Source organism: Eriocheir sinensis, chromosome 47, assembly GCF_024679095.1.
Source record: "Eriocheir sinensis breed Jianghai 21 chromosome 47, ASM2467909v1, whole genome shotgun sequence".
In the NCBI taxonomy this organism is placed as follows: Eukaryota; Metazoa; Arthropoda; class Malacostraca; order Decapoda; family Varunidae; genus Eriocheir; species Eriocheir sinensis.
The window spans coordinates 2,862,288-2,879,014 of record NC_066555.1 but is presented as its reverse complement, the minus strand read 5'-3'; positions in this window follow the sequence as shown (position 1 = coordinate 2,879,014).

Genomic DNA, 16,727 nt, shown 5'->3' with positions numbered 1-16,727 from the left:
CTCTCCCAACGAATTCTAATTTACATTATTTTTTTTCCTGACGTTGTAGCTTGTCTTTCTTCAGGCGCGTTTGCATTTCGAAGAGGTGAAACAAGAACTGTATTTACCGTCGTTTCCATTCGTTCTAATGTATTATATGGTTATTTGCACCTCCCCTTCCCATCAAAAATATCTACGTTTCTAAATTCGGGTTTATTTTTCCATATGTTCTTTGAAATTAATATATCCCCCCATAAATAAAAGAATATAACTATCTCTTTTAACAAAAAAAAATCACCTCGGCACTTCAAATAAATCACTCAACTAAAACTAGACAAACATACATAACGCTTAGTCTATTGGTGTTACGTAACTAAGCACCATGAAAAAAATACACAATTCAGCAAAAAAAATTAATGTAAGCCTAACAGTCCCTCCCTTACTCCAAGGCGACACGCGGGGCCTCGGCCTGTCACGAAGGGTCTGCCTGGCGTCACGAGGAACACTCACCTGTGACGGACGGCGAAGGGAAGCAGCCGGACCTGAGGAAAAGGAAAACAAGTATCAGGAGCAGCGACCGTGAACATAATTATAATATCAAGGTCAGTTACTGTGATGGATTAAGAGACTTTATTGTGATGCTGCGGAAGAATGAGCAAAAGGGAACAAGAATGATATGCTATTTTCTTTCCCCGTAGGTAAGATAGTATTATAATGGATAATCGTACGTTAATAGTTTTGATACATGGATTAAGAGACTTTATTGTGATGCTGCGGAAGAATGAGTAAAAGGGAACAAGAATGATATGCTATTTTCTCTCCCCGTATAGGTAAGTTAGTATTATAATGGGCAATCGTACGTTAATAGTTTTGATACATGGATTAAGTGACTTTATTGCGATGGTGCGGAAGAATGAGTAAAAGGGAACAAGAATGATATGCTATTTTCTTATTATAATGGGCAATCGTACGTTAATCATTTTGATACACATAATTCAATGATAAAATTTGATCTCCACTGTAACTTATAATAACGATAACTTCTCTCGTAATCTCATTCCCTTTACCACCGCTTAAAGGTTCTATACAACGCCATAAAACTTGACTCTTTAGAGAAAACTAATACTAACAAAAATATAACCTGCTTATATCATCACTTAGGTTTAGGTGTGAGGCCCCCGCTCCCTCCTTCTCTCGCGCCCTCATGCCTCCTCCTCCCTCCCTCCTTCCTTCATTCCTCTTGTCCTCCCTCCTCCCTCTCTCCCTCCCTCTTCCCTGATGGTCACGCCCTTCCAGCCTCCTCCTCCTCCTCCTCCTCCTCCTCCACCCGCCTTCTGCCTCAGCTTCCATCTCAAGACTGTTTAATATTTTCCCCGAAATTGGGTAAGGGAGGAAGTTAGGCTCCACCGCCCACAGACTCGCCGCACGTATTTCTCCGGCCACCGACAAGGAGAAAACGGCCGCCCCCCGCCGCCGGCCCGGGCTAAATCCCACTTAGCGACATCAACCACCCCGGAAACCTAATAACAAACACCTTCCACCAAAAACTCCTCGCCCCGCTACCGCCTTGGGGGCCGAGCGTGGCGGGGCGGGCGGGCGGGGAGAAAACTGGGCGGGGTGGTTGAATTGAGGCTGAAGCACGATTGGCAAGGGGTGGAAAGGTAGGGGAAGGGGGCAAGGTGGAGATAGGTTAGACAGGGTGGGGCGGGGCGGGAAGGGGAGAGAACGGGGAGGGGTGAGAGGGTTGAGGCTGAAGCTCGGTAGAAAAAGAATGCTAGAGATGGGGGAGAAAGGAAAGGAGGTAAGGTAAAGGAAGCTGATGAGAGGGTAAGTTAGGCAAGGTGGGGCGAAGCGGGGAGAGAGAGGGGTGGGTGCGGGGTGGGGGGGGGGGTAAGTTGCAGTACGATAGGGCAAGGCTAGGAAGGGAAGGAGGTAAGGCAAGGTGAAGGCAGGTGCTGAAAGAGTGAGTTAAACAGAGCGAGGTGGGACAGGGCAAGGCAAGGTGTGGCAGAGGTAGGATGGGTGTGGTTGGGAGCGGAGGGGATGGGAGAGAGTGGTGGGAAGGTGTGGCAGGCGTATGACGGACGGGGCGGGAAAGTTAGTGTGTGGAGATGAGAGGAGAGGAACAGTTTGTGATGTGGTGGAGGTAAGGTAGGAACGGAGGAAAGGCTAGGGGATGGTAAGGAGGTGTAGTGGAGGAGATATTGGAAGAACAGGTGAGAGAGGAGGAGCAGGGAGGAAGGTCGAGGGGAGATACGTGAGGAGGAGGAGCGAAAGGGGAATAGGCAGGGAAAAATAAAGAAAACAAGTATAAAGGAAATTAAGTGGGAAATGGTGGATATGCAAAGCTACTTAGAGGGGAAAGAAAAAAGAAAGGAAAAGGTTGGCAGGAAGGAGATCAGCTCGATAGGAAGGAAGATGAGGAAGCAAGGTGAGATGAGATGCTGGGAGAGGCGGAGGAGGGGGGAGAAAGGGGGAATTGAGGACTGGGTGGGGCAGTGCAGGGCGGGGCGGGGCGGGGCTGGGCGAGGCGAGCATGAGCAGATGAACCGGTTAGGCGCATGGGTGAGGGTGTCCCTGTGTGTGTGTATCCGTGTATGTGTTACTTTAGGTATACGCGAACTAAAATTATTCATCCAACTTTTTTAGCCCGACTCAAAGGCTGCTGCTGAATTAGTGAGGCCACACATACATTAATAGCAGAACGCGAGGCCGTGAATGTAAAGTGGTGGTGTGGGGGGACGGCCTCTGCTTGCTGGCGATAACACTTATTGCTGTGTTTATACCATGGAGGTAGAATTGGTGGAGTCGACACGGCCCGCTAATCCCATCCATTGAGGTGAAGCCGACGAACTGTCAAATTTACGGCCAAAAGATGGGGGTGGGCGAGCCTGGCCGAGCCCATTAAAGAGGGATCCTGACCTGACAACACCTGACACCTGGCCGTAAAAATGACAGCTCGGGTGGATTCACTTAATTGGTTGATGTCGACTCCACCAATTCTACCTCCATGGTTTATACGGACGCTCCCTTGAATCTAATCTCTCTCTATCAGGTATCGCGTGTATTAGGCCACTCGTATCTACTTTCTTTTATAGGTGCAGCGCCGAGCAGGCTTTTAGTTTTACATTTATTTTGGCCCTTGAGCTCCTTCCTTACTGTAAAAAAAGGTGTGTGGCAATACGTCGACGCTGTACTCCCCATTCTTTTTGCTTGCGTCATTTCAGCTTCTGCGAGTTTTTTTTTCATGAACCGTTCAAGAGAAAGAACCAAGACACTGGGGGAAAATACACCATACATCACAGCCTTCACGCTTCCCTTTATCATGCGTAAATTCAGTATTGTCTTCGCCGTAAAGGTACCAATCCCACGCCTCAAGCAAATATGAATTGTCTCCCAAACATCACCGACTTTCTCTTTAATAGTTCGTAAATAGGTCCGCGGGTTGAGGCGGGTGGAGACGGCTCGACAGTCTACCCAGCGGTGTTTAAAAGTAAAGTAAATATCAGTTCCGATCGTAACTTTAATAATTATTGGACGTTTAGGTTTTAAAAAGAGCTAAGCCGTTCAAGACATACACGCACTCTGTCCCTTAATTAAAACAGAAACAGAATACCGATCGAAAATATAAACCATAATAAACAAATAAAAAAGGAACGATAGAAAAAAAGAAAGGAAAAAAGAGACAAAGAAACAGATAAAGAAAGGGAAACAGATAAATAAATAAAACAAACAAAATAAAACAACAACAAAGCACACAACTCAATACATAACTAAATAAGAATAAAAAAAGGATGGCTAGAGGCTGGGGAGGAAAAAAATAATATATACGAGGGAAAATAAAACAGCACCCCTTTTCTCCCTCATCGCTGCCCCCCCGCACCCCCCCCATCCTCCCAGCTGCCGGCGCTCCACAAAGAAGTAAACGCGGCCGGGGATTAAATTAAGCAAGACGCGGCCGTGGGGGGGGGGGGGGGAGATGGGGGCAGGAGGGGACCGGAGTACAAAGGCGGAGGTGTGTGTGTGTGTGTGTGTGTGTGTGTGTGTGTCACTGATCACCCTCGACCACTATCATCACCACCACCACCACCACCACCACCACCATCGTCACCATCACCACCATCACCATCTGGCTATTTCTCTTTTATTTCTTCAGGACGGTTTGCCTTGTGGTTTCTGTGACTTTCTTTCTTGTGACTTTATCCCTGTGGCCTCTTCCTGTGACCCCTTTTCTTCCTTACATTCGCGGAGAGAAGGACGAGTGAAGGGAGGTCGGAAGAATTGAGAAGGTTGTAAAAAAAAAAGGGGGGGAAACCAAGGTCAAAAGGAAAGGAAAACGGAGAGGAAAGACCAGGAATAAGAAAACGCGGTGATCTGGAAAAGGCATGGAAAGAGAAGGAAGAGAGAGGAAAGGCTGCAGATGGAAAGGTGAAGGGCATGAAAGCGGAGGAGGGAGAAAGGGGGGAGGAGAGAAGCCGGAAGAAAAGCAGGAGGAGGAAGAGGAGGAAGAAAAAGATAGGAGGTTCGGTGATGGGAAAGAAGTTCAGCTGAGAAGAAAGGAGAAAGAATATCAAAACAAAAGAGAACGATCGAAAGAGATGGAGGAAGGGAAGGTTGGAGGATGGAAAGGGAAGAGGGAGGTCGGAAGGAATGGAGAAAGAGGTTGGAAGAAGGGAAGGGATAGGGAGGTCAGAGGAGGTCGGTGGGAAGAAGGGAAGGTTGGAGGAATGGAAGGGAAGGAAAGGAAAGAAGAAGGTTGGAGGAGAACGTTCGGAAGGAATGGAGAAAGGGGAGATTAGAAGAAGGAAAGGGAAATGAAGGAAAGGGAAGGGAAGGAAAGGGAAGGGATTGGGGAGATCGGAATGGAAGTGATGGAATAAGAGAAGGGAAGGGAAGCGAATAGGGAAGAAGGGGAGGAAGGGGAAATCTGAAACAATGGAGGAGGATGTTGGAGGAATGGAAGGGAGGGGGAAAGGGAAGTCGGGAGAGAACGGTCGGGAGAAATGAAGGAGGAGGAAGTTGGAGGAGGGAGATCAGAGGGGGTCGGTGGGTGGGTCATACATCATCGGGCTAACGAGGCGGCGAGGCTGATGAGTGGTTGTAATTTTAGGCGCATCAACACAACAGTAATTAACGAGCGGGCGTATAGCAGCCAACCCCAAACCCCCAACCCCCCAAACAACCCCCTGCACCTTCCTCCGCCCGCATCCCCCTTTAACCCCTCTCCCCTTAAGACACGGGGAGACAAAGGGTCCATATTCTGAATCGTATCAATCTCCCATTACGATAACTTTCCAAGGCCACAGAGAAGATTAACCGGGATTGTGTGGGTGATTTTCCAGTTCAGGGCGGCTAAAACTATCACGAGGGGCCAGTTTCACAGTTCCCCATGATGGGTTAGTAAGCTCCCGAACCAATACCAGAGACTTCGAAATTTCCTTGTATAGTGTCTAGCGTTTAGATTTAAGTTCACAAATTTGATGAAACTATACAGGAAAAGTCTTGTGTATTTAGTGTGGCATCGAAGACCTCACCATTTTGGATTGTATGGGATTCTATAGTTTGGTTCGGGCTGTTACGAAGACACTGTGTTGGGCTGTGAAATCGGCTCTAGGATCACAAAGCAGTCCATGGAGAGCCCAGGAACTTCTACGAGAGGCTTCTGAAACAGGCGAACTGAGTGGCCAATAAGTTTAAGAATAATGGCTAGAGGACACAGTTGCCAGGTTATCGTACTCAGAGCATAGTATTTACCGGTTTCTGACGCCTAAGTATTGCCAAGAGACATCAGAATTTAACTCTTTTAACGATAACTATAAGTGAGTTCTGTTATTGGGGCGAAGAAGACAGTTTTGGGGCAGGAAGTCGGGAAATGTAAGCGGCTGAGTACGACAATCTGGCAACGCTGCAAGAGGGTCACATTCTTGAACATATCGGCGGCCATGCACACATATATTTGACAAGGCTTTCGTGGGAGTTGTGGGCACTTCCAGGGGTAGTTTTATGGCCCTGGTGGTAGTTTGACCGTTCTTCTGTGCCATGAACCTAAAGAAACACTCATTAGCATCCGACTGATGTTGATTGATGTGGCCTTACGAAGTAGTTGATGTGAGAAGCGGAAGAGTTTCAGAATATCGACCTTTTGAGCCACGTCCCTCGTATCTTCACATCTTCTGCCTCTTCCACCTCCTCCTCCTCTTCCTCCTCCCCCTCTTCCTCCTCTTCAAGCCTCACCCCCCGTCACTCCCCCCCCCCCTCATTAAACAGACTTCCCTACCCTGCCCCTCAAAACGGACGGACCAACCTTAAGCAACTAAAAAGAAAAAAAAAATAGTCGTAAACAAATGTCTATTCTTCAGATAATAGTTTGTTTCCCTCCTAAGTACTTTTAATTGCCTATTGTAACCTATTTGCATATAAGAATGAGGAATGAAAAAAAAAACAATAAAACCCAATAAAATTCAAAAAGTGGGTCGGGAATTTAGTTTTATTTTCTAACTCTGATCGCCACTACCTCCATAATCACCACATCACCACCACCACCACAGCCCTCCTTTCCTTCCTGCCAACACCATCTCAAACAACAACTTTCTCCTTCCTGTAACACGATTAACACCAACTCACCTCCATCACCACCACCACCATCACCTCCTCCCACCCCTCACCCCTCCCACTATTACAGACAACCGTATCCACCACAATCAACACCGGCACACACCACAACCACTTCGATGCCCCCACCATTATAGTTTTCAATGCTACACTACTTCAATTATTCGGCAATCATTCTCGCACCAACACTTCCATTATCTACGCCATCATCAAAGAACAGATGACACTCACAATGATTGGAATGGGGGAATGAAAAGGCACAGGCAAAATAAAACATGCAAATAAACTCACACGAAAATTGTTACATATGAATAAACTCTAGAGAAAAAAGGCCACCACAGAACAACTCACACGAAAATTGTTACATATTGATAAACTCTAGAGAAAAAAGGCCACAGAACAAATAAGGGGGTAGAAAAAGTATGGAAAAGTGAGCTCCTAATTGCGTAAAATGTGCGTATAAAGTGAGTTAGAGTACAGGAAAAAAATGCGTATAAAGTGCATAAAAGTGCGTAAGGTGCTTAAAAGGTGCGTAGAAAGTCATAAATACACAGAAAAGTGATTCCAGAAGGTAATAAAAAACAGAACGTTTCTTTGTGTGACTGTGTAAGCTCCCGCACATTTGTTTACACAGACCATATATTTCCTTCATAACTTAAATGTTTGTGGATTTATACTGAACAATGACCATTTTTTCCAATCCTTATCACACAACCCAACATTTTTTTTTTTTTCACCTATTTCTGTGACTTTCTGACCCCCTCCCCCCTTCACCATAACAAGTAGCAAGACTCAAGCATCACGACAACCACTATAAATAAAATTCGCCTGCGCCACTAGCGGGCTGGTGTCATCCAAGAGGCCCCTGAAGGCAGCACTTAAGAAAAATACACGTAAAGCCAGTCCAGAGTTTCCTAGTCCGTCCCAACTAAGAGACAAGAAACTATATGAAACCAACCCGTCCTTCCCCACTTTAACTTTCGCTCATTCTCTACCCAGTCGTTCATAATGTGGCCGGTAATTATGGGGCAAACTACGCCTGTGGAAGCCTCGCCTATTAATAACTGAGAGCATTACGTTACTGAATATTGGCTGTCTGTGTGTTATATATATTACTCGCGAGTGTATTACGAGCCGAACTACATCAACGCTTCCTAATTATCTATCGTTGTAAATGGTTGGTCTAAAGCGTCGAGTCGAGTTTATTGTTTGTGGTAATGGACGAACCGAATATAAACCTTCATGGATATCTTGTTAGTGATTGCATTGGGATTCATGTTTAAATTGTTTGTGTTAATATATTTTGTGTATAGTCGGATTGTTCTTCTGTGTCCAATTGTGTTTATATTTTGTGGGAATAGACGAAGTCAATGATCTTAACTGTGTATCTTAGTCATGATTGTATAGGGATTTGTATTTAAATTGTTTGTATTAATCCCTTTTGTGTATAGTGGGATTGTTCTTCTGTGTCCAATTATGTTTATATTTTGTGGGAATAGACGAAGCCAATGATCTTAACTGTGTATCTCATTCATGATTGTATTGGGATTCGTGTTTAAATTGTTTGTATTAATCCCTTTTGTGTATAGTGGGATTGTTCTTCTGTGTCTAATTGTGTTTATATTTTGTGGGAATAGACGAGGGCAATGATCTTGTATTGGGATTCGTATTAAAATTGTTTGTGTTAATCCATTTTGAGTATAGTGGGATTGTTCTTCTGTGTCTAATTGTGTTTATATTTTGTGTGAATAGACGAAGCCAATGATCTTAACTGTGTATCTTGTTCATGATTGTACTGGGATTCGTATTAAAGCGTTTATGTTGATCTGTTTTGTTTGTGTATTGGGGTTGAGCTAAAGCGTCAATTTGGTTTAAGTTTGTCGGACTCGACGAGCCAAATAACCTGCATTGGGTCTACTGTTATTGATTGTATTGTGACTCGTATTTAAACCGTTTGTGTTGACCTATTCTATATTAATAATAATAATAATAATAATCGGTTTATTTCGCAGATGGCAGCCGTCAGGCTGAAAATGTACATATTAAAATTAAAATTAAAAGCTAATAAAAAAAAAAAATAATATAATAAAGGGGGGTGGGGTGGGGTATTTTACATTACATTGAGGGAACGTTGGTGTGATACTGATGAGTGAGGAGGTGGGTGGTGCGGTGTGGAAGAGCGATGAGGCGGGGTGTGTGTGTGTGTGTGTGTTGTGGTTGATTTAAAGCGTTGATTTAATCTCATTTTTATATCCTCCTCCCTCTCCTCTTTCTCTTACTCCTCCTTCTCTACCTCCTCTTCATCCTCCTCCTCTCTTTCTATTCCTATCTTCTTTTTATTTTCCTTCCTTTTCTTTTCTTCACATTTCCCCGTGCTACCATTTTCTTCCTGTTGTATTAATTTACTTTGAGTGTATATATCGGTTCTTTTAAACTCTAAAGCATCGATTATAGTTTAGTTTACAAGTTCAGACGAAGTGACCGACCCTTAATTTATTGTCATTATATTGTGATTCATGTTCAACCATTTATATTGAGCTATTTTGTGGGCGTTTTGTGAGTCCCCTGAAGACTAAAGCGTCGATTTCAATTTACTTCACGGGAATGGATGAAGTGGCGGACCCCCTAACTTATTGTAATTATATTGTGATTCATCTTTAACCATTTGTATTGATCTGCTTTGTGAATAATGTGTTGTTTTAAGTCTGAAGCGTTGATTTCAATTCAGTTCACGGGAATGGATGAAGTGGCGGACCCCTAACATATTGTGATTATATTGTGATTCATCTTAAACCCTTTGTATTGACCTACTTTGTGTATTATGTGTTGTTCTTAGTCTGAAGCGTTGATTTCAATTTACTTTATGGGAGTGGATGAAGTGCCCGAAACCCACCAAATGCAAGTTAATACTAATAGATTACCGAATATTAATACACGCAGTAAATCAGTGTATCGGTGCTGATAATCTACCGATTGGTTAGTAGATCGTCCTATTATTAAGAACACATTAAGGGGCTTTTACAGTGGGCAAACTTTCCGTGGATCTTCAGTCAAACCACGATTTCCGCTGGCGTGGTTCTCATATTTCCGTGGTTTTCTGACGTGTCCACGATCTTCCAAAGCTACGGTAGATTTTCTTGAAGGACGACGGTATTACTCACTATTAGCAGCAGCAATAACAAGAAATAAATGAGAACCACGCCAGCAAAAATCGTGGTTTGACTGATGATCCCCGAAAAGTTTGCCCAATGTAATAGCCCCTTTAATTTATCGAGTGCACGAACGCTGATGTATGAGATCAAGTAATGTGAATCCTGGAGACTATTGTACAGAGGAACTGCGGTACATATCAAGACAGGAAGATAATATTTGATGGATTTTCTTATTGTTGAGAAACTGTGTGTGTGTGCGTGTGTTTGAGTGTGTAGCAGAGACAAAGATACATGGATAAACACATAGAAGAGAAAGGGGAACTAAAAAGTGTTTGTGCGTGTATGTGAGTGTAGTAGAAAAAACATACAGAAAGACAGAGAAAAAGGGAAAGGGGGGTAAAAAAAATTACCAAAATTAAAACATTCAAATCAAAGAGAGGTTGAGAGGGGGGGAGGGGGGCAAAATCCATGTGGCTAAATCCTAGAGCGGAGGGGGTGGAGGGGAGGAGGGGGCGAGGGTACTTATAAGCTGACCCAACACCCATCCACATCACCCATACCCAAATTGGTGTCGGGCTGCCCCTGACGACACGCCTATCCCTCGTATCTTTTTTTTATTTTTTTATCAAGGGTATAGTACGAAGAGGAAGTGGGTTAGTGGGTCGTATCGCAATGCCCCTCTCTCCTAGCCCCCCCATGCCTCGCCAAGTTGCCCCCCGGTCCATCATCCCTACACCTCCTATTCCCCCCCCCCTATACCGATCTCCCCCCCTACCCCTCCCCCCGGCCGAGTTGCCACGTTGGGCACCTTTGATCTCCCTGCATGAGTCAACTCGTGAACAGTCCGCGCGGGTCACCTTTCCCCGATAATCATTTACCGACTCCGTACACGTTGTCAACACGTCCTTTTGTATCAGAGGGAGGGAGGGAAAACGTGTGTGCGTGTGTGCATTCCAATTTGTACGCAGAGAAGGGGCGGATGTGTGTTTACCATATCGTACGCACATTAGCAATTAGTTTCAGGGGAGGGAGGATGTGATTCCATATTGTACGCACCATTGCTGTTCATACGCACCTTTGTACTTATTATTATAGGAGGCTGCGTGTGTGCTTGTGTGTATGTTAGCTAATTCGTACGCACAGTTCCAATTAGTATCAGAATAGTAGAAGAACCATATACCTTAGCGTAGGAGGAAACAGAAGAGGAGGAGGAGGACGATGAGGACGAGGAAGAGGAGGAGGACGAAGACAACGAAGTGGAGGAGGGGGAGGAATAAGACGAGGAGCATTAATTTCACGCGATACCCCTGCATACAAAAGGCGCTCTGGAGAGGGAGACAAACAGGCTATTGGTCCCCCGCATCACACCTTCGGCGCCTCCTACACACCGCTCCTGCCTTCGGTCTTATGAGGGGAGGAAGCGGGTGTGACAAGGAGGAGGAGGAATAGAAAGGGAAGGAAGACATGGATAAGACAGGAAACGCTTGAAAAAGAAGGGAAGAAAGGATTAAAAAAGAGAGAAGGAAGAGGAGGAGGAGGAGAAGGGGAAGAAGACATGGATAAGACAGGAAACGCTGGGAAAAGAAAGGGAAGAAAAGGGTTAAAAAAGAGAGAAGGAAATGAAAGAGGATGAGAAGGAGGAGGAAGAGAAGGAGGTGGAAAAGACAAAAAAGGTGAGTTAGGGAATGAGGAAGGGAAGAAAATGGTAGCATGGGGAAATGTGAAGAAAAGGAAGGGAAAAGAAAAAGAAGACAGGAATAGGAAGAGATGAGGAGGAGGTTGAAGAGGAGGAGGATAAGAAGGAGTAAGATAAAGAAGGAGAAGGAGGAGGATATAAAAAAAAGATGTGAAAAAGATCAAGAGGAAGGGAAGAAAATAAATGAAATGGGAAATGTGAAGAAGAAAATTGGAGAAGTGGGCAAGGAAATAAGAAAGAAATAGAGGAACTGGACATGTTAAAGAGTCGGATAAAATTGGAAACCAGAAAAAAAGAAGGCAAAAAATGGAAAAATGGGACGGGGGCAAAAGGAAAAAAATGGAAAGAAGAATCAGAAGCCTAAGAATTGAAAAAGAAGTATTAAAAAAGAACATAAAGGAAAAAAAAAACAATGAATAAATGGGACGAAGAGGAGAGAAAACAAAAGATGTAAAGAAAAGTGAAAACAAAAAAAAAAAAAATGGAAAGGGTAGATTAAATACACAGCAAAAAGGGAAAAGAAGAAGTGAATGAGTGAGACAGAGGAAAAAAGAAAGGAAATTAAAAGAGTATGAAAACTATAGACATTGAATAGAGGGAAAGTTAAAGGAAAAAAACAGAGCAAGCAAAAAAAAAAAAGGAAAAATTGTGAATGAATGAGACAGATGGAAAAAAACAAAGAAAAACAAAGGAGTGGAAAATGGAAAGAGAACGAAAACTGTAGGAATTAATAAGAAAAGATAAAAAAAACAGAGAAAGTGAGCAAAAAAAACGAAAAAAAACGGAAAAAGAAAAAGAAATAAAAGTGAAAAAAAGTACGAAAACAACAGCCAATGAAAGAAATAACGATGAAAAACAAAGAGCATAAAAGGAGTACTATGCAGGTAAACGGAGGAGACAGGTATGGCACGCTCGGGAAATAAGTTAAGGAAGGAAATAATGGGCAGAGGGCGCTGGGAGGAAAAAGAGGAAAAAGAATAAGAGGTAAATGATCACAAGACGCTGATAAGATAATGAAGAGGGGGAGGAAAAGAATGGAAAATTGAAAGAGGGGGGATAAAGAGTAAGTTTTGAAAGGGGAAAGAAGAAGGGGAAGAGGAAAATATGGGTAGGAAAAGAAGAGGAAAGCTGAAAAAGAGAAGCAAAGGGTAGTTACTTGATGAAGGGGGAAAGGAGAAGAGGAGAAAGAGAAAAGGAAGGAGTGGAAATGAAGAGGAAAGCTGAGAAGAGAAGGCAAAGGATTCGTGGTGAGGAGAAAACGGAGAAGGATAGGAAGAGGACGATGAGGAGGAAAAGAAAAGGAAAACAGAAAAAGGGAGGGAAAGAGAACATGGTGAAGGGGAAAAGAAGAAGAGGAGGAAGAGAATAATAAGAAAAGGAAAAGAAGAGGAAAGAGATTAAAGGGTGCGTAGTGAGGGGAAAAGAGGAGAGGGATTGTGTTAAAGAGAAAAAGAGGAAGGGAAGAGATAACAAGAGGAAGATAGCATTGATGATGATGAAAAATAAAAATAAAAACAGAAAAATATATCAAAATTAAGAATAATTGAAAACTAAGATTAAAAAAGGAAAAATAAAACCAGGCAAAAGAGGGAAAAGAACTGAATGAACTGGGCATGAAAAAGAAGAGTGAAAAAAAGGATGAAAACTGTAGGAGAAGAAAGCATTGATGATGAAAAATAAAAATAAAATAGGAAAATACATCAAAATTACGAATAATAAGAAAACTAAGATAGAAATAAAACCAGACTAAAGAGGGAAAAGAACTGAATGAGTTGGACAGGTAAAAAATGGAAAGTGGAAAAAAGGATGAAAACTGTAGGATCTAAAAAGGAAAGATAAAAACAAAGAGAGAAAAGGAGAGGAAAAAGGGAAAAAAAAGTTAATGAATATTGGGTACGATAAAAAATAAAAATAAAAAGTAAAAGAGTGAAAAGAGTAGGAAAACTGTAGACATTGAATGGAAATAAAACAAAAAAAGAAAAGGCATGAAAACGATGAAGAAAGAGGAAATAAAGAGGGAAAGATAAATAGAAAATAACGAATGAAAAGGAAAAGAGTTAAAAGAGGCATCCATTTCCCTATCTTCATCCCCCTCTCCCCTCCCCTCACTCCTAGCCTTTCCCCTTCTTCCCCCCATCCCCCCCTTCTTCCCCCTTTCTCCCAACGGCTAGGAGGGATGAGTAGGAGGAGGAGGAGGAAGTGTGTGTATGTGTGTGTGTGTGTGTGTGTGTGTGTGTGTGTGTGTTGCAAGAGTGCATGTGTAGTTTTGTGGTCTCAAAGGAATGGGTGGGCCGCGGAGAGAGAGGGGAGGGGAGAGGGAGGGAGGACGAGAGAGAGAGAGAGAGAGAGAGAGAGAGAGAGAGAGAGAGAGAGAGAGAGAGAGAGAGAGAGAGAGAGAGAGAGAGAGAGAGAGAGAGAGAGAGAGAGAGAGAGAGAGAGAGAGAGAGAGAGAGAGAGAGAGAGAGAGAGAGAGAGAGAGAGAGAGAGAGAGAGAGAGAGAGAGAGAGAAACAACAACAATAATCAAGAAAGCTACACATCCTTTCTCAATCTTTAAAAACAAATCAAAACAAAAAAAACACGAACGAAAAACAATCAAATAAAAACGAAGAAAATAATAACCATCGCCTTCCAATAGATTAATAATAATAAGAAGAATAAGAAGAAAAACAATACCACCTCCCGTTTTCTATTAGCCTTTAGCAGGGAGGAGGGCGGAGGGGAAGGGGTGACTCAATCCATCATATTTAAAGCATCGTGGACCCCTCTTCGCTTTCTTCCTCTTACATCTTCCTCTTGGCGTATTGATCTGCCTCCTCTTTACGCTCCCTGACTCTTCCCGGTATTTCCTGCACTCGGCAAAAGGAGGAGGAGGAGGAAGAGGAGGAGGAGGAGGAGGAGGATTATAAGAAGCGGGATAAGAGGAAAAGAATTAGAAAAGATAAGAAAAGAGGCAGAACGAGAGGAGCAGCTGAGGTCAGGATATTTGAGAAAGCAGATAAGGAGAGAGAGAGAGAGAGAGAGAGAGAGAGAGAGAGAGAGAGAGAGAGAGAGAGAGAGAGAGAGAGAGAGAGAGAGAGAGAGAGAGAGAGAGAGAGAGAGAGAGAGAGAGAGAGAGAGAGAGAGAGAGAGAGAGAGAGAGAGAGAGAGAGAGAGAGAGAGAGAGAGAGAGAGAGAGAGAGAGAGAGAGAGCAGGATTAAGGAATGCACCAATAATCTTGAGATAGAGAAGACAGGACAATGCATAAGCGAAAAGAAGAAAAGGGGAAAGAAAGGTGGAAGAGGGAAAGAAAGGATAGTAGGTAGGTAGAAAGGAAGAAAAAAGAAAAGAGAAAATAAACCAAAAGAGAAAGGGGAAAATGTGAAGGAGAGAAGGAACGAAGAAAGAAAGGAAGGAAGGGGAAGAGGGAAGAAAGAAAGTAAGCCAAGGGAAGAGAAAGGGAAGGGAAAGCGGAGGAGAGGAAAAGAAAAGTGAAGAAGAGAGGGAACGAAGGAAAGAAGGAAGGTGGAAAAAGGAAGATAGAAAGGGGAAGAGTTGGAAAGGTGAAAGATAACGAAGGAAACGAAGAAAGAAAGAAAGGAGGGAAGTTGCAAATGGAAGAAAGAGAATAAACAAAGAGAAATGGAAAAGAAAAATGAAGGAAAAAGTGAACGAGGAAAAAAGGAAGGTGGAAAAAGGAAGGTAAAAAGGGGAAGCGTTGGTTTGGTGCAAGGATAGCATGTAGTACAGGAAGGAAGTGATAAGTAAAGGAAATATAAGAGCCTCCCCTGTAAAAGGCTCCGAGAGAGGAGAAAAGAAAAAGGACGAGAAGTAAAAATAAAATGAAAAATGAAACACAAAATAAAGGCAAATAAAAAATAAGAGGAATAATAAAACAAGTAAAAATGGCACAAGTAAGATAAATGACAGAAGTAAGAAAAGTAGGAATAAGATGAGGAATGAGAAAATAAGTAGGGACATGTAAAGATAAGATAGCACATGAAAAGCAAAAGAAAGGAGTGAGATTATGAACAGGGGGTAAAAGAAAGATAAAGATTAAGAAACTAGAGAAAGAAAGATAGTATGATAAAATAATAATGAAAATCGAAAATAAGAAAACAAAGAAACACAACTTTAATAACCAAAAGAGGAAGAAAATAACATAAACAAAAGCAACACAATACCTTTCAGAATCTCCCAAAATACCCACTTCACAAAAAAACACCCACCCATAATAACACAGCAAATATCGCAACCATAAAGCAAAACAAGACAAAATATATACAGATAGAAACACAGCAACACCAAAACATGACATCCCGCTTCCCACCGCCACCCCCTACAATACTATCCCTTCACCCATTCCCCACCACACCGCTAAGAAACGCCCAACCCACCCAGCTCCACCAACCCACCCTACATCATCCTCCCCTCATCCACGTTACCTCTCGCTGTCCCCTTCATCAACCTCCCTTCACCCCTTCTCACCCCTTCCTTCCCTCCCCCTTCTCCCTTCCCCCTTCCATCATCTCATTCTATATACAAGTCTTTCTTTATCTTCCTTTCTTGTGCTCTCTCCTCTACACCTCTTCCTTCTCCTGTTCTTGCTCTTACTCTCCTCCTCCGCTTCTTCTTCTTCTTCTTCCTCTTCCTCCTCCTCCTCCTCCTACTGCAACTTCTCCCATCTTATTCGTCTTCCTTCTTGCTATGCTCATGTTCCAGTTTTTTTTCTTTTTTTTTCTGATGTTGCCGCTTCTTCTTAACCTACTGTTCCTTCTCCTCCTTCTTCTCCTCTTCCTCCTCCACTTCCTTATCCTCCTTTTGCTTCCCTTCCACAAGTAATGTTTTTCCTCCTTCATTCCATTTTGCTTTCCTCTTGACGCTGTTGCTGCTACCCCTCCTCTTCCTCCTCCTTATCCTTATCCTCTGTTTCTTCACATTACTCATATTTTTTCGTAGTTATCCATTCCTTTACTTTCCACTCTTCCCTTTCTTCTCCTCCTGAACCTCACCGCCATCTGCTCTGAAGGTCGATCAAAGAATTATATAACGAATAGACTAAAAATACTTAATCAGACTGTCAATCAGTTATCTGTGACCTGCTCTTCCAAGTTTCCATGTTTTATTCTCCTTTCTTTCCACGTTTTCATGTTTCCTTTTCCTTCCTTTCCTTAGTTTCCATGTTTCCTTCTCCTTTCTTTTCCTTCTCCCTCTTTCTTTCTTCCTTTTTTTACTTCCTTTTTTTTCTTCTTCCTTTTCCTTCTTCCTTTTCTTCCTCCGTAAATTTTATCGCTAAAAGGACGACGTGT